Genomic DNA, 18,720 nt, shown 5'->3' with positions numbered 1-18,720 from the left:
GAACCATAGTGATAAGGTGAAGAACTGCCTAGTGGAAAGGTGAAGAACTGTTGATATGAAAACATCTGTTTACGATTTAAAAAAAAAAAAAAAAACATTGAATGACCTATGGCATCAGGATCGCTGAGCTTTCCACCACAAGCTAGGATGTTGTCTATATTTGGTATTTTTCTCAAAGCGATCCACGAATCAGAATGGTTAGGTAAGGTTTAAGTGGCAGTCTGCCACCAGACTCACTTAGACGTTTTCGTCCATTGTGATACCATCCCGATCGCTTGAAAACCCTAAAAACTTTTGAATGTTACCATCCGCTAATTCAGTCAAGTTATGAAAGAAATAAGAACCTAAAGTGGAACTCCTTCTGACTACCAGTACTGGACTTACACACAGCAGATGTTCTGTAGTCCCATCTTTATCAACGTTCTGCAGAAGTCGTTACTTGCAACCTTCAGTCTGTCAGCATATACCTCTTCAAGTCCAGATTGGGTCACATAATTTTGGAGTGTTCACAACCTGCACTTTGTGCCCATTTGTCATTCGTTGCCCTTTGGGCATAATCCTGAAGATTATATGCCGCTATAAGTATACCCTCGGATTCCAGTTTCCGTGGAAAGTGTTAGATAGTTCCTAGTCTCGCAAGCTCTACAATTCTCCAAGATATCTCAAAAACGCAGAATTTTTAACTGTTCAGCCAACTCGTTAAGATATCTACGAGAGAAGTTTTGAATTCAGAATTATGTTCCCTAGAAATTTAATGGCTGCCTGGCAATCTGACACCAAGATATTTATGCCAACCGTCGTTGTGACATTATATCTAAGGCATACCACTACGTTTTTAATTGTTTAATTTTTTAATTCTCGATGTGGCCAGTCCCAGTTCTTTAGAGTACACCCCGAGGCCCATCTGGTCGCTTATTTCGGAACCACCCGTATAAATGTCTATCACTTCTATTACTAGGGATATTGTAGTTCGAATCCGTATTATCAAGAATAGTGGTACAGTACTTCCTATTCAATAGTGGCTCATAAAATGTGTTATCTAAACTGCCTAAAACATCGGGAATAGTATCAATGATAACACAGTGTTCGTAGCCATCACATCACCAAAGCGAAGCTTCCTTAGACCCACATTAGATTTCCAGTTGGTTTTCACCTTCACCTTCCGAAATAAGGTGAAAACCAACTGGACGAAATTCGGAAGACTAGTCAGATAAAAACTTGACAGTTTTTTAACCGTCAATTTATTATCAATGCCATTCTGAAGCCTGGAAAGGTCCCGAGTAAGGGGGAGTCGTAATTACTGATCTCTCTTCTCTCGCCAGTAGCCAAGACTCTTGAGGAACTACTCCCTGTGCCTCATTGGAGAATTCCCTTTCGCCGAGCATCAGCATGGATTTCGATGACTGCATAGTACAAAAATTGTTCTGCACGCCTTCACCGCACACATTTGCCGTTGCTTCAATCAGCCCAGGCCATAGGACGATTCTCGTGGCGCAGTAGAGTGAAACAGGGAGTTCCCCAAGGCGGGGTGATATCTCCGGCACTGTTTAACCTTTACTTATCCTCCATTCCACCCCCTCCAGACGGCATAGAGATCATATGCGGACGATTGTATGATCACGGTATAAGACCCATTGATGACATCTGCGATAGGTTTAATGTCTACCTCAACGAACTTGCTTCTTATTTCGCTGCAAGAAATCTGAAGACATCTGTCACCACACACTGTTCACTACGTACACCCAAGAGGTTGGTAGGGAGCTGACTGTGATGGTCGATGGAGTGAGTAACAGTTTCGACCATCAAGTGACCCAAAATACTAGGTGTCACATTTGGCAGCTATTACACATTCTTCGCACATGACCCAGCAATTTGCGATGAGATCAAAAGTAGAAACATGGTCCTCAAGTCACTTGCCGGTAGCACTTGTTTGCTGACAAAGAAACCTTGTTAACCACGTACAAAGCAATTGGCTGGTATGTGGTGGTTTCGTCAGCTCTGTGATACACAGTGGAAAAATATTCAGATCTGTCAGAATGCCGCCCTTCGAACTGCGCCGAGTTGTCTCCTCAGTTCTCATGTGGACCATCTCCATCAAAAGACAAGAATCCTACCAGTGCGAAAACATCACTAAGCAATACTTTCTAGGAAGAGACCTACCAAATCATCACCTAGTGGAGTGGATTCACCGTCCAGAAGCTTTTAGGTAGATCTACATGATCTAGAGCGTGGGGTCCAGCGCTACAAGAGAGAATCTCTAGATCAAGCGGCGAATCAAACGAGCCTAGACAACATTCATGTAGTGAATGTAGTCCTTTGAGAACGACCGCCTCCCATTGCACCTGAAGAAATGAACCTCCTCCCCCGGCAAACCAGTGTGGTTCTGGCTGAATTAAATGGTGCGCTACTGGGCCAATGCTGTATTTTTCAAGGTTGGGAAGACTAGGATAGGCATATATTCTCATATTGAGACATCATGTCATGGACAGGAATCTGAATTGGAAGTGCCACATTCAGGAACGTACTGAGAATGCTGACAGATGTCGGACAATAAGTTGACAAGCCGTGGGCTCTAAATAGAGCCTGAATACGAGGAGCGTATTCACGCCTCACTGGTTTGGTGGACTGCGATGGAGAAAAAATGCAACGTTAGGAAAATACACCAGGTTCAGAGTATGCTGTCTTAGCATAGCCGGGGCGATGAGGAGACTATCCTAGATATACGACCCATAGACATACAGATTAAGTGTGGGGCAGGCACTGTGGATATGATACTTAAGGCGATGGAAGGAATGGATAGAGGATAGGAGCAGGTCATACCATCGCTGTATAATCTAGGCGACAATAGGAAACCAGTTTTCGATTGACGGAATTCTAGTATTGCCATCTGGAATTTTATGCTACACGGATGGATTAAAACTAAAGGACAGAGGGGGCCTGTGGGGTTACATTGAGAGCCCAGGGACTGTGATCTGTTTTCGACTGCCTGATTAAAATACAGCCATGCAGGCGGTGATCCAGGCGATTACGGAATGCGTGAGGTGGTGTGTGAAATCTTTACGCACTGTAAACTGACCAACAAGGCAATAACAACAGGATGGTAAGGTCACGAACAGTCTTGAAGTGTAAGCAGGAGATCAACGCTTCCTCAGAGGATGGCACGATCCACACTATTTGGGTGCTGGGCGGCAACAGAGTAAGGGGGAAAGAAAAGGCAAACGAATTGGCCGTGAAGACCAGAGGACTGCTCTTGGTATACTTGGTGCATTCAAAGCCTTTCGGGTCGTCGCAGTCCAGTATGGTTGTCCAGTTGTCAGTAAGGCTTTCGGTATGGCTTTCGGTATCATAACAGGCCACAAAGGACTACGGGCACACTTTTAAAGAATATGCGCGGCAAGTAGCAGCGCAGAGGTTAGAATGTCCGCCTATGACGCTGAACGCCTGGGTTGGAATCCTGGCGAGACCATCTGAAACAATGTTCAGCAGTTGTTTCCCCCTCCTAATGCTGGCGACATATGTGGGGTACTATGCCATGTAAAACTTCTCTCCAAAGAAGTGTCGCATTGCGGCACGCCGTTCGGACTCGGCTATAAAAGGAGGCCCCTTATCATTGAGTTTAAACTTGAATCGGACTTCACTCATTGATATGTGAGAAGTTTGCCCCTGTTCCTTAATAAAATGTTCATGGGCAAAATTTGCAATTTGACATTTTTGCAGATATTTGTGCTGACCGGGGAGTTATCGAACTAAATATGCTTATGTTTTAGATATTTAAGAACCCCTTGATAGCCATGCAGATGGCGTTGGTAAAAAATTGAATAATATTGGGATATCTTCGCATAATTTCTACAAATGCTGTATGGGCAGTGAGCAGGATGCCAAACATCTGATAACTGAGCTTATAATCAAAGGCATTCCCTTTATATTCATACAGGACTGTACACGCTCGCAATCGCAGCAACTTATTGAATATTTGACACAATTCAATTGTAGTTTTTTCCCTTTTTTCCTATGACCTATGGTGACCCCAGCAATTTAGTTAAAAGTGCTGGAATATTAGACTTCAAGCGAGATATAGTGAATCGTATTACCTCAAATCCAACGCTTGAACAAGTCAATACAGCCATAGTGGTAAAACAATTTCAAACCTTCGAATTATATTCGGTTTAAAGTTATATTATTATGTAGACTTCTACGTGTAATAGGAAGTATTCCTTTTCTCTAAAATTTAACTGCCCTTTTGATATTTATCTCCATTATCTATTAGGATAATTGTTTTGGAAAATCATTGCTAACTTCACCTTGAAGTGAGTCTGCAATTTATCACAATGACAAGTTTTCAAACCCAAACATTTATGTAATATTCCAGTAATGTGTTTAAATATTAAATCCATCACAAAGTGGTATGTGCGCATAATTGCTCACAGACGCATGACGCAACACACCTGTGAAGCATCAAAGTATTTATACACTTCAGGTTTACGATTGTCATTAATTTCAGACAGAAACACCGATCCTTTCACTTGTAGCTTTAACGTTTATCAACTATCGTTTAACTTGAATATGCGTACTTTGTAGCGCCTATTTGGTTGTCTTGGACATCAATTGTCAGAGCTGGGCCATTAGAAGACGGAAAAACGTCTAAGCCAAATACAAATTTCATTTGTCATGATGTGTTATTTTAGTGTTATGGAGTTTTTAAAGTGGGTGTCGGGTATTGGGTGTCCGTTTAAAAACAATCTCTGTCAGCTACGATCGATAAATTTGCTCCTTGTTTTATTGGCTGCAATAAGAGAGGAAGGCAGGGATGGGGTAAGCATTCCAATGGTATGCAGGTTGGCTGACTGGCTTCTGCTTTGATTTTTGTTTTCCTTGAAGAGTGGAGTGCTTTAGCTTTAGGTTAGGAAACTGTCTATTTCAAATCAGCCATAACCAACCCACATGCTTTGTTGTTAATGTTAAAAATAACTGAATGGAGAAACAGAGCATTGAATTCCAGGAGACCGTTGCTAGCACAATGGCATACTCGTAAATTTTGTGTCTAGCCACATACGGTTTAAACTTTTATGGGGCATATTTTGGAAATGGTCTTAAAACCATTACTGTTTTGAATGGAACAGTTGGTAAGGCATTTGCCTATAAACCAAACCACAATATAAATAACCCCGTAATTTGTATTAATAATTCAAAAATTTAATCCAATTGTTATAAATATTATGAAGAAATTTACACATTTTATCACAGCTACATTAATGGTGCAGGGTACAGTTTGTGATAAATTGCATATAAATGTATACTTAGTCTGCCAATTATATGCTAGGACCTAAAATACTCAACTGGATTCTCGTTAACCGGTCACCATAACATTTCGCAATTTGATTATCGGGATCAAAGGGAAATAATGGAGGTTATGCGTTTCAAAAAAATTTTTTTTATTTTTTGGGACACTCTAGTGTACACTAACCTCCCCTCTTAGGTAATATTGCCAGTCCGTTACAGATTTACTTAGATAATTTATAGTCCATCGTGGCACCACCGATGAATAGAGATGGGATTCCACCTGGTACTTCAAACTTCAACGAAACCGAATGAAAAATGCGCCTTTTATGTGCCTAGTACTTTAAATCAGGAGATCTGTCTAGGTGACAGCTTTATCCAAATGTCCGATCTGGACCACATTCGCCCAAAATGTGTAGGGGTCTACCAAAGCTCACTGTTTAAAATTTCAGCGAAGTCAAATGTAAATGTGCCTTTTATGGGCTCAAGACCCTAAATTAGAAAATCGATCTGCATAGCATCTATATCCAAATATGGTCCGATCAGGACCCCATATAATCGGAATGTATAAAGGTCTACCAAAACTCAGTTTAAAATTTCAGCAAAGTCGAATGAAAAATAGATTAGTAGCCTTTAAATAGGGAGATTGGACTATATAGCTAAATAAATATTGTACCCGGGGACTTATCCAAAAACACCTTTTGGGTATTTATTTATCGTCCATCTCTTTCGATGCAGCTATCACTGTGCGGCGAGATCCACATGTTTTTATATACCTTAACACGCCCTTGTTTGCCCCTGTTCCATGTTACGCAGAGGATGTTATAATACTTCTAAGAGGTGGGAGTACGAAACAGCAATGCAGAAGGGCCAAAGGATCTTAGAGAGGGCAGAATTTAAATTCAGAAAAGACTGAGATCTGCCTGTTTCCGAGGAAGGCGCGCCAATTTGAGGCTCCACGTTTCCTCAACAGGAAATTGAACTGAAAGTGTCACATCCAGAAGTGTAAGTACACTTTGTTCAGTGATGGTGGTCGCTAGGTCCCATTTGGGCCATAGGCTCCAATAACTAATACTAACTTACGCTTGAGTGGACGGCGATGATGAAAAAGTGCAACATGAGGATATTACAAAAGGTTCTGAGAACATGTTGTTTTGGCATAGGCTGGGCGACTCCTATGGCACTGGGGAATATATTCCTAAGGCGACACTTGAGGTCGAGTGTGAGGCACTACTGTCAGCAGCACAGTCTTGGATGAACGGAACTCTGGCTTTGCCAACTGGTAGATTATGCTATACTTATGGATCCAACGAGAGGACTCAGTGGACCTGAGATCATCATTGAGGATCCGGGGACTAAAATCTGTTTCCGACTGCTTGACTATAATTCGGTGCTGCAGGCAGAGATGCGTGTGGTGGTATGGTGTTAACATAGATGAATCGCATCCCACGATCCCATACCCAACGACGATGTTTCTAGCAGACGGATCAGACCAGTGTCAGGTGCAGCATGCGATTGAGGCTGACATACAACTTTGAAATCACCGAGAACCAATCAGGCTTCCGGTGATGCCTGTCGCTACCGAGGAAGTTGTCATCAAGGTGGACTTTATCGGGATAGTTGGGACACGCTTTGCCATAGCCGAAATGTTCTGTATATTCTCCGCCCTGTCATCAGAACTAGATGCAGCTCCTACCACCGAAGAACATCGTTATATCAGTGCTGTTGCCTATGCGAAATGTCGGATTCACACTGCCGCCGAACTTCCGAAAACCCATCAAGCCAAACGCATAGACAGGTGGGTGAACATAATGATCACGACCAAAAGAGAGTCGAATCATTTTTAAATGAAGAGCCGCAACAGTTTCACGATATCTATGGGCCCTCGACAGCCGCCACCCATCGCATCGTAATGACGGATGGCCGCCTTTTTAAACTGAGATATGCGGCACGAAACCCTGCCAAGCAGACGCTAATTGATGAAAAAATTAATAAACTCCTAGCGATTAGGTTTATCGAGCGGTCCAGAAGTGCTTACAGTTCGCCCATTATATTAGCCCAGAAGAAGAAAGGCACTTGACGTCTTTGCATGGACTTTCGCCATCTGGGCGGTAGGTCCAAACCGGTACATACCCGCTGCCCCGTATTACCTCAATTCTTAATCGATTGCATGAAACCAGGTATGTAAATACCCCTCTCGACGAAGATAGCAAAAAATATATGACCTTCATTGTCGCGGGGCGTGGTCTATTCCAATCCCGGGTAATGGCATTTGGCATAAATTCGGCGCCAGCAACGTTTCAACGAGCCCTCGACAGTGTAATCGGCCCTGAATTCGAACCATTTGCCTTCGTCTACTTAGACGATATTATTGTCTTTGGAAAGACACTGGAGAAGCACCTTGGGAATCTACAAGATGTTTTCCGCCAACTTCGGCCGGTCAATCTGTGCGTTAATCCAGGGAAATCTGAATTCTTTAATAGAGAAAGTTAGTACCATGGATACGTTGTCGGCGAACGGGTATACACACCGATCCAGACAAGGTGGCTGCGATACTCGCGCCCAAGACCCTTAAAGAGTCGAGACGTTTCCTGGGCGTAGTCTCGTGGTACAGATGATTCGTTCCTGCTCGGGCGCCACTGTAAAGACAGGTTCCCCCAAGAGTTATACCCCAGCACACGAGGGAAAACCTGTCGTTACAGTGCACAAAGAGTACATTTGTATACGATTTTAGTAGACATACATCCTGTCTTCAATGTAACCCTGTTGGCGATTTTTTTTCTGTGTATATTGGATTTCCACACTTAGATTTCCTATTGATTGTGTAATATAATAAGTAAATCAAACCAGGAAGTACAAATTCATTAATTTTTCCCATTGAGGTCTTGCTTGTTTGCTAATTCTCAGAAAAAACTGCTCTACTTTACTTTCGATTACATTCAATATTGTTACTGACGTTGTTTTTTGCTTTCTGCCGAGCCAACCTGCTAGCGTGCATGCAAATTTCATTACAAATCTTTGTAACACCATGTAAGACAGATTTCAAAATGCCTATAATTACCATAGTTGACATATTGAAATCATTTTTGTACAATCACCACAAAGTGCATAGGGTAAGGGAATATTTGTCACTTTTTGTGTTAATTACCATGAAATCCAAAACAAAAGAATGTATTGTAGCCTTTCTTTTTTCGTTGACATGGAAAAGTATAACGAAAAATTGTTAACATAATAATTTGTACTGCAGTTACGCCGAAGGACAGACAAACATACCAAGAGCCAGGCTGACAGACTTACAGTCTGCTGTGTTTTGTAACACTTATGAGAGGCTGGGGGTTAAATGCCATTGGGGTAACCTATGCTATGCTGCACCAATTCGATGCATAAATTCGATTTTCGTTACCATTCATGCAAATATGGAAACTTTTTGTTTTGATTGTAGAGAGAGGTAGGTGGGTATTTCGCAATGTCTTTTGTTTTCAAAGAATTACCGCACCTTTTTTCCATTTCTAAGGTTTTCGTATGAAAAAAGTCTTTTTGTTTAAAAAAGTTATTTTAATTGTTTTTATTGAAATGATATTTTGTGGTGAGATAAAACTCATTTGGGCAAAATTTGACTTTGTTTGTTTTTTTTTGTTACGCTAGTAATGGCTTTTTATGGGTTTTTCTTGCAGCTTTTGCTTTTGTTTGCCACTGCGCTAGCGTGCGAATTTTTAGGGCACTGCGCATATGCAATGCCGCCAACTAGCAAAACCATAGTAGTCTGTTAAATGCTTCTATTCCAACTAAATTCAGTTTGTTTTTCTTGTATGGCAGGCATTTAATGACATGTCTGTTGATGTCTTTTGCTAGCTTGTTGGATTCTGTGGCTTGTGGGATTCTGTGGCAAGTTTACGTGAAGTTGCTGCAATGCTGTCCAATTTGTGTGCAGTAGAAGTTTACTTGCCCCTTGCACTGAAGTTGCCTTAAAGTTTGGTTAGTATTCCTTTTTAAAGAGACATTAATCTAGCACTTAAAGTGTGAAGAAATAAAATTAATAAGATGCCATCAATTAAAGCATTTGGGTTCATATACCGCCTACAACAAAAAAATGTACAACGGTTGGTATTACGTTCACAGAAAAAAAAGTTGGTTGAAAACTTAAGATTTTTCCTTATTTGTAGGATTTTAGCAATAAAAACAAGCCAAAGAACCAAAAGTTTATATATTCATGTTTTGGGTCATGTCATGTTTGACTCCTTTTCATTGCTTAAATCCTGCGAATAAGGAAAATCTTACGTTTTCAGCAAACTTTTTTTTCTGTGAATGTAATATGCTATTTTTATACCCACCACCATAGGATAGTAATCTAGTTATTCCGTTTGTAACACCTCAAAATATTGATCTGAGACCCCATAAAGTATATATATTCTGGATCGTCTCGGCATTCTGATTCGATCTCGCCATGTCCGTCCGTCCGTATGTCGAAATTACGATAGCGTTCGAACGCGTAAAGCTAGCCGCTTGAAATTTTGCACATATACTTCTTATTGATGTAGGTCGTTGTGGATTGCAAATGGGTCATATCGGTTCAGATTTGGATATAGCTCCCATATAAACCGATCTCCCGATTTAATTTCTTGAGCACCTGGAAGCCGCAATTTCGATTTGGCAGAAATTTTGGTCTGTAACCTGATATAGCTCCCATATAAACCGATCTCCCGATTTGACTTCTTGAACCCGCACAAGCCGCAATATATGTCCGATTTGGCTGAAATTTTGCACGTAGTATTATGTAATGTCTTCCAACAGCTGGGCTTAGGACGGTCCAATTCAGTCTATAACCTGATATAGCTCTCATATAAACAGATCTCCCGATTTGACTTCTTGAGCCCTTACAAGCCGCAATGTGTGTCCGATTTGGCTGAAATGTTGCACATAGTGTTCTATTATGACTTCCATGTGGTGTTCCGTTATGACTTCTGACGACTGTGGCAAGTACGGTCCAAATCGGTCTTTAACCTGGTATAGCTCCCATATAAACCAGCCTCCAGATTATCTTTGTTCTGTTCCCAAAAGCTTTAATTTTTGCTGGTTTGAAAAAGTTTGGTGCGTAGAATAAAATTGTGGCCTTCAACAAAATTTATTTTGTATAAATTTTTAGCAGAATCCATGATGGTGAATTTCCAACTTAGCACGCTTTTACTTGTTTTAATTTTATTTCCTAGGTACTGGGGATACAACCATTTCATGAAATTTTTTAAAACGCGAATTCCATCTTTGAGGCATTGTATCGATGCTGGACTGTTGGCGTAAACCTTATCTTTTACGAGGCCTTAAAGGAAGAAGTCCCAAGGTGTTTCCCCGCCATCCGGCCAGAATGTGATCCAGATCCGACTATATTTAGGTATAGCTACCATATAGACCGATATCCTGGTTTAGAGTCTTAAGCCCATAAAAGGCTATTTCGTTGAATATATAAACCGCGAGTTGTGCTAAGGCCCCCATATCCAAACCGAATATATCCATATGGGGCCATAATTAGATATGGCTGTCATATAGACCGATCTGCAAACCCATAAAAGACCCATTCGTTACCCGATTTTGCTTAAATTTGAAACAATGAGTTGCACAGGACCTCTAATTGTCTGATTTGAACATAGTCCAGATCGAACCAAATTTGAATATGCCATATAGACCAATCCACCGATTGGAAATTTAGAAATTTAGAGCAGAAAGTTGGGCTAGTTTTCCCGTTGGCCGAACCAAATTTTGTCCAGATCCCACCATACTTTGATATTAATTTGGAACATTCAGTTGCACTAGCCCACCCAATATCCGAACTGCGTATGGTCCATATCAGACCATATTTGGATATAGCTGCCATATGGACCGATCTGCAGATCTGGGACCTTAAGCCGAAAAATCCTCATTTATAACCTAATTTCCATGAAGTTTTAAACTGTGATTTACATACACTTCTCGGTGCCTAAACCGAATATTATCCAAATCGGCCCATACTTAGGCATTAACATAGATGTACTAGGTTCTTAATAAAATAAGATAATAAAGATATCCATGGAGGTGGAAAGCCAAAGTTCGGCACGGCTGAACTTATAGGTCGCCCGGGTAGCCGAGTTGGTAGTGTACACCGATTACCTGTGCGGGGTTCGTGGGTGAGATTGCCTCCAGAGGCCTTGGTCTGTCACTGCTGTGCAAGACAATGGTCTAAAAATTGTCTAAGTGAATCTGTAAAGGACTGCGACTCTTACCTTACCTTTCTTATTTTTTAAAATGTCGTTAGGAATTGCTTCCGGTATATGCGTAAACAGTAAAGACGGATGATCTGTTTATATAGGAGCAATAGACACGGACGGATGTTGGAGGTTATAGGAGAAATCTTTATGCAAAATTTCGGTCAAATCAAACAATAATTGCGCCCTCTAGACGCTCAGGAAGTAATATACGTGAGTTGGAAGTGTAAAGAGAAGTTATGTAAAATTTCACACAAATCGAATAAGAATTGCGCCCTCTAGTGGCTCAAGAAGTACAATCGGGAGATCGGTTTATATGGGGGCTATAAACGGTTACGGACCGATTGAGACTGTAATTTACAAAAATGTTGGAGGTCACAAAAGAAACCGGTTTGCAAAATTTCAGCCAAATCGGATAAGAATTGCCCCCTCTACAATCTCAAGAAATCAATTCAGAAAATCGGTTTATGTGGGGGCTTTCTAAATTTATAGACCGATAAGACGGCGACCAAGAATACATATAAAATGCTGATGGGCAATGTATACAGACCTCTTAGAAATGTAGACTTTCTGTCTCTAATGTCTATTTGGTCTACAATAACACTAGAATACGAAAGCATTATTATAACTGGCGATTTGAACAGCAGCGTATTGCATGAATTATTCTTGGTTGACGAGATGTAATCTATAGGTATCACACCAGTTAGCTCTTCCTTATCCACATATTATACGGCTACGTCTAATACTTTGTTAGATCTGGTTTTTAGAAATAGGCAATTGTCGGCTTCAGTTCATGCAAAACATGATTTGATATTTTGTTCTTTTCACATCTTTATGAAGAATTTTCAAGAATATTGATTTTGATTTGTTGGATTACCGCCTATCAACTATTAACTGGGACCGAATTTATTCCTTTCAATCCGTTGATGATAGATTATAACTTTATGGAGAATAATATATTGAATCTGTACAATGAAGTCCCATTAAGACAAAAAGAAAAAACCCGCCGAAAAACCCTGGTTCACAAATGACATAATTCAGAGTTCAATCGTAATTCGCGATTTAGCATATAGCAGATGGAAACGATTCAGACTGGTATCACTTCATATGCAACATCTACAACTTCAAAATAAGGCAACAGAGGAGATAAGCAAGCTAAATCTCGTTATTTTGAGAGACGATTCTCGACTTCAATTGATTCTGGTAGTAGGTGAAAGGCTAGACGTGAAATAGGTGTAATAGGGAAAGAGAGAAATGTGCAAGTCTAAGATAACGTAGATGAGCTGAACAACAATTTACGGGCATTGCATTTGAACCGGGAGACTTAAATATACTGAGATTTTTGAACATTTCGAAGAGGCTTTGTTTGAATTCAACTGCTCCTACCCAGAAGACGTTGTAAGAGCTCTGAACGGAATAACCTCAAACTCTATTGGGCAAGATGGTGTGGATCCAAAGTTCATAGTATTAAAACTACCCACATTACTTCCTAATATAACAATACTTTGGGTCGTTACCACCCAGTTAGGTAAAGACCTTAAAATTTCCTTCTTGCTGGAAATAGTCAAAGATCATTCCAATTTCAAAGGATGTAAACGAAAATAGACCAAATGCTATATTGCCTTTTCTCTCAAAAGTGCCTCTCAAACAGCGTCTTCATTATGACCAAATGAGTACATTTTTGAGTTCGATATCTGACAAGGTCAAATACATGATCTTGGACAGGAAACTGAATTGGAAGTGTCATATTCAGGAGCGTACTGGGAAGGCTCACAGATGTTGGGCGCTATGTAGACGGGCCGTAGACTCGAAATGGAGCCTGAATCCGAGGTTAGTCCACTGGTTCTACAGGAGCGTGATTGGTGGACTACTGTGGAGAAAAAGTGCAACGTAAGGATAATACAACAAGAGAACATATTGTCTTGCCATAAGAGGAGCGATTAGCACCACGCCTATTAGAGCACTGGAGACTATTCTAGATATCCGACCCATTGACATGCAGATTAAGTGTAAGGCAGCCATTACGGCTATTATATTGTACTTAAGGCGATGGGAGAATAGATTGAGGATAGGAGCAGGTTATACCTTCGCGGTTTAATCGAGGCGACGATAGGAAACCTGAAAGGAATGGAAGAGGTTTCCGATCGGATACCTAAGACGACAATTGAGGTCGAATGCGATGCACTGCTGCCAGCGGCACAGTCTGGGATTAACGGAACCCTAGTATTGCCATCTGGAAGATTATGTTACACCAACCAATGAATCAAAGCTAAAGGACAGAGTGGGCTTGGGGGTCTACATAGGGACTGAGATATACTTTAGACTGCCTGATCATAATGCGGTCCTGCAGGCGGAGATCCGGGCAATCACGGAATGCGTGTGGTGTTAACGCGAGGACCACCACCATAAAAGATCTAGATGTTAACCAAGAGAAGACTGAAATCTGCCTGTGCAGGAGGAAGACGAAGGAGGGCTAATTTGATGCACCACGTCTCCTCAATAGAACGATTTTCATATCTGACAAGTTCAATTACTTAGGAGTGATCTTGGACAGGAAAATAATTGGAAGTGTCTCATTCATGAGCGTACCGAGAAGGCTCACAGATGTTGAGCACTATGGGGCCAGAATCCGAGGATAGTCCACTGGCTCTACAGGAGCTTGATTAGGCCAATACTAACTTACACCTCAGTAGTTTGGTGGACTGCGATGGAGAAAATGTGCACCATAAGGATAATTCAAAAGATTCATAGAACATAGAATGTAAGAAGAAGATTAACGCCTTCTCTGAAGATGGCACGATCCGCATGGTTTGAGTGCCGAGCCATAGTGGGACTGAGAAAGCAAACGATTTGGCAGTAAAGGCCAGAGAACTGCCGTCAGTAAACTTCGTTAACCTTTCGGATAAACGCACTCCGAGTTAATGGCGTGGAAGACAAATGCGCATATAATCCTATGGGGAGATCCAGATCGTGAGAAGACGAGGCCATTACTGAAAGGAAGTAGATAGAAGTTCTGTATAGCTTTCGTTTTAGATCCCTAGACATCCTTGGCGAGTTTAGTTGTGATCAGATTTAAAAAAAAAAACAAGTTATAGTACGATTCGCGGCTCAAGAAGCAAAATCGGGAGATCAGTTTATATAGGAGCTGTATCAAGCTATAGATCGATTCAGACCATATTGCGCACGTATGTTGAAGGCCATGGGAGAAGCCGTCTGCATATGTGTGCAAAATTTCGTCAAAATCGGCCCAGATTTAGATATAGCTCCCACATACAACTTTCATCGGATATGGTATTTTATGGCTATATCAGCCATAATTTTGGTCGGATCTTTACAAAATTTTGCACAAAGTGTTTTCTTAAACTTTCAATATGAATGCAAAATTTCATAAAAATTGGTGCAAATTTAGATATAGCACCCATATATCTTTTATCCGATATGGAGTTTTAATGCTGTAGCAGCCACAATTTTGGTCCGATTTTTACCGATATGTTCTTTTAAGGCTCTAGAAGCCATTATTTTAATCCGACCTTAACAAGATGTTGTACGAGGTGTTTCATTTGATGTCTTAATACGTGTGCGAAATTTCATAAAATTCGGTTTAGATTTAGATTTAGGTTCCCGATATATCTTTCATCCGAAATAGACTTTAGCCTTTAGAAACCACAATTTTCGTATGATTTTGCATGATACGTTTTATTTGACGTCCCTATACGTGCGCAAAATTTCATTAAAAACGTTGCTGATTTAGATATAACTCCAATGTATATATATCTTCCGATATGGACTTTTGAGGATGTAAGAACCACAATTTTGGTCAAATCTTTACAATATAGGGAGTGAGATGTTTTATTTGACGTCCCCGTTTATTTCATCAAAATTGACACACATTTCGATATAACTCCCATATAATCTTTTATCCGATATGGCCTTTTAAGGTTGTGGAAATCCAAATTTGTTGTCCTATCGTAGGAAAATCTGACAAGGTTCTATTTGATATTTCAATAGGTACCCAAATTAAAGTCTGACTAGAATTCGAGATAAGTTCTACATATAACAAGTAAAAGCGTGCTAAGTTCGGCCGGGCCGAAACTTATATACCCTCCACCATGTATTGCATTTGTCGAGTTCTTTTTCCGGCATCTCTTCTTATGCAAAAAAGGATAAAAGAAAAGATTTCTGCTGCCATTAGAGCGATATCAAGATAGGGTCCGTGTCAGGCAATTCGAATAAGAATTGCGCCCTTTAGGGGCTCAAGAAGTAAAATAGAGAGATCGTTTTATATGGGAGCTGTATCAGGTAATAGACCGATTCAAACCATAATAAACACGTATGTTGATGGTAATGAGACGATCCGTCGTACAAAATCGTATAATAATTGCGCCCTCTGGAGCTCAAGAAGTCAAGACCCAAAATCGGTTTATATAGCACCTATATCAGGTTATTGACCGATTCGAACCATACTTGGCAAGGTTTTTGGATATCATAACAAAGCACGTTGTGCAAAATTTCATTCCAATCGGATAAGAATTGCGCCCTCTAGAGGCTCAAGAAGTCAAGACCCAAGATCGGTTTATATGGCAGCTATATCAGGTTATGGACCGATTTGGACAATACTTGGAAAGGTTATTGGATATCATAATAAAGCACGTTGTGCAAAATTTCATTCCAATCGGATTAAAATTGCGCCCTCTAAAGGCTCACGAAGTCAAGACCCAAGATCGGTTAATATGGCAGCTATATCAGGTTATGGACCAATTTGAATCATACTTGGCACAGTCGTTGGATATCATAACAAAACACGTTGTGCAAAGTTTCATTCCAATCGGATATGAATTGCGCCCTCAAGAGGCTCAAGAAGTCAAGACCCAAGATCGGTTAATATGGCAGCTATATCAAAACATGGACCGATATGGCCCATTTGCAATCCCAACCGACCTACACTAATAAGAAGTATTTGTGCAAAATTTCAAGCGGCCAGCTTTAGTCCTTCGGAAGTTAGCGTGCTTTCGACAGACAGACTGACGGACGGACGGACCGACAGACAGACAGACATGGCTAGATCAAGAATATATATACTTTATGGGGTCTCAAACGAATATTTCGGGTAGTTACAAACAGAATATGGTGGAGGGTATAAAAAGTACTACGTACACCAGGTGGTGTAGAGTATTATATAGTCGGCTCCGCCTGACTTTTGCCTTTCCTTACTGGTTTTTATTAATTCTCATATTTTTTTAATAAAAACAAATTTTAAATTTCGAAATACAAACTTTTTTGTAAATAAGAGAAAAAAAATGTTTTTTGATAAATTTAAAAATGTTTTTTTTTCTTCAAGATAATTTATTTTTAGTTCCTGGCCACAATATTTTTACTGCTATATTTTTTAGTTTGGTATTTTATAATTTAATCAGACCAAAATAGTGGGCGTATCACCATAACTGTTTACTTAAGCAGAAATCATCAAATGTTACCAATACTAAAATGGTTACCAGAAATCTCTTGTTAGAACATTTTTAAAACCCTTTTTGGTTTGAATTTTTGAACTTTGTGAAACCGCAAACATTTGAAGTACAATAACTTATCCAAAGATCATCAATATATGGCAAGTAAATCTTATTTAGCTTAATTTTATGCCAATGAATTAGAATTGCTCATAGCTTACGCGAGCTCGAATTTTTCTAATATAACTCTTTTTTTGGGAAATTTTTCTACCTGTTCATTTATTATTGTTAAATATATTTTTTTGTTTTAAAAACCTTTTTTTTTTAATTCTAACTCTTAAACATTTTTGTTGCACCCATGACTTTTACTTCACCACTTACCTTTATTTTTTGTTATTATAATAAGTCTAGCCGGAATCAGTGGATTATTCAAATTGTTTTTCCTCTTTCTCCTGCCCGTTTTTGGGTTATAAATATTTATTAGAAATGTTTAAGAAAGAAAACACTGGGCAAATAATTTTGTTATTGTTTGGGCTTCCCTTGCATACTTTTTATAACTGCAGACGTTTTATGAAAAAAACAACCTCCAACATGAAATTTATAGGTGCACTTCCTTGTAATGAAACATATGAAAAAAGTGTTATAATTTGTTGTTTCTTTTTGTATTTTCTTTTTTTTTTTGTTTTATATCTCTCTATTAAATATATGTTATAGTTTACACAATTAAAAGTTGTTTATACACGTCATAAAAAAAATACCAACTCAAAATAAAATTCACTTTTTCAAATCAAATTGTTATGGGATTGCATGCAACATACATTCGGTGTATTTCACTATTTAAATGTTGATTTCTAATTTTTACACATAAAAAATATTTGATTTTATTTTTTTTTTAATATTTTGTACGTTTTTTTTTTCAAAATCCCCTAAAAAACGTTAAGGCACTAAAAGCTCTTCCAGACGCTCTTGTTTTTTTTTGCCGACCAGGCTGTGGTTTCAATTGGTAATAGCGACCGACTAAGTGTGAGCGTTCGAAATTGTTGGTACTTATATTCGCTGCTGATATTTGGCCATTGACTGAATGCAGCGACGACAGCGCATGCGCGCACAAATTTCAAAGCGTAGCTTAACGACTTCCAACAAACGCCGGTTTGTTTATTTATTATTTACTCTCGCTGAAAACTGAACACAACGGTCACACATTCAGACAGTCTTCGATCGCCTTAAGCTCTGTCTCCGTATGCTCTGTGATCTGTCAAACAGGAGCAATGGTTTGAATGAATTGAGTTGAATTGCTCTACAAAAGTCTGCAATCAGTTACATTAGACAATAACAAACACACGCACATATTGAGTTTTTCTTTTGAAAAATCTTTTGAACATTTCTTATATTTATTTTATTATTTTTTGAGAATTTATTAGTTAAATTTTTTAATTTTTAGAATTTATTTTGATTTTACCTTATATGTCCAATTTTGTCAAATCCGAAATCAATGTCGAAAAATCCATTTCCGATCCAACAAAGTAAATATCTATTATTGATTGCCGTAAAATCCTAAGACGACTTAACAATTTCCGTGAGTCTGTCCGCCTACTTGTCTGTCCTTCTGGCCATCAGCAAGTTGTTATCACGCTGCCGCCTTTGAAAGTTGAGATTAAGCTGATATCTGGCACATGCCAGTATTTTTCCATGCGCAGGTTTAGTTCTTGAAGAGACCTTATGGGATCATATTTAGATAACACCGTCACATAGACCTATCTCCCGAT

The 18,720-nt window shown here is 39.6% G+C and overlaps 1 protein-coding gene across 2 annotated transcripts in view; it reads right to left on the bottom strand.

Moving 5' to 3' along the window:
- LOC106082180 (peroxidase) overlaps positions 1-18,295 on the bottom strand; it is a 135,254-nt gene extending 116,959 nt beyond the window's left edge. Inside the window, exons 1-2 of one of the 2 annotated variants that reach the window (XM_013244543.2) lie at positions 17,674-18,295; positions 17,336-17,563 (exon numbers count right to left, since the gene is read on the bottom strand). The gene's annotated coding sequence lies outside the window, so the exon portion shown is untranslated. Of the gene's footprint in view, positions 1-17,335 lie in introns of both variants that reach the window. The other variant, XM_059362553.1, reaches the window with a different exon arrangement.
- Between the last annotated feature and the right edge of the window lie 425 nt (positions 18,296-18,720).

The sequence above is a fragment of the Stomoxys calcitrans genome, chromosome 2 (genome assembly GCF_963082655.1).
Source record: "Stomoxys calcitrans chromosome 2, idStoCalc2.1, whole genome shotgun sequence".
In the NCBI taxonomy this organism is placed as follows: Eukaryota; Metazoa; Arthropoda; class Insecta; order Diptera; family Muscidae; genus Stomoxys; species Stomoxys calcitrans.
Note: the sequence above shows the minus strand (reverse complement) of the source record. Positions and strands in the feature narration are given on the sequence as shown.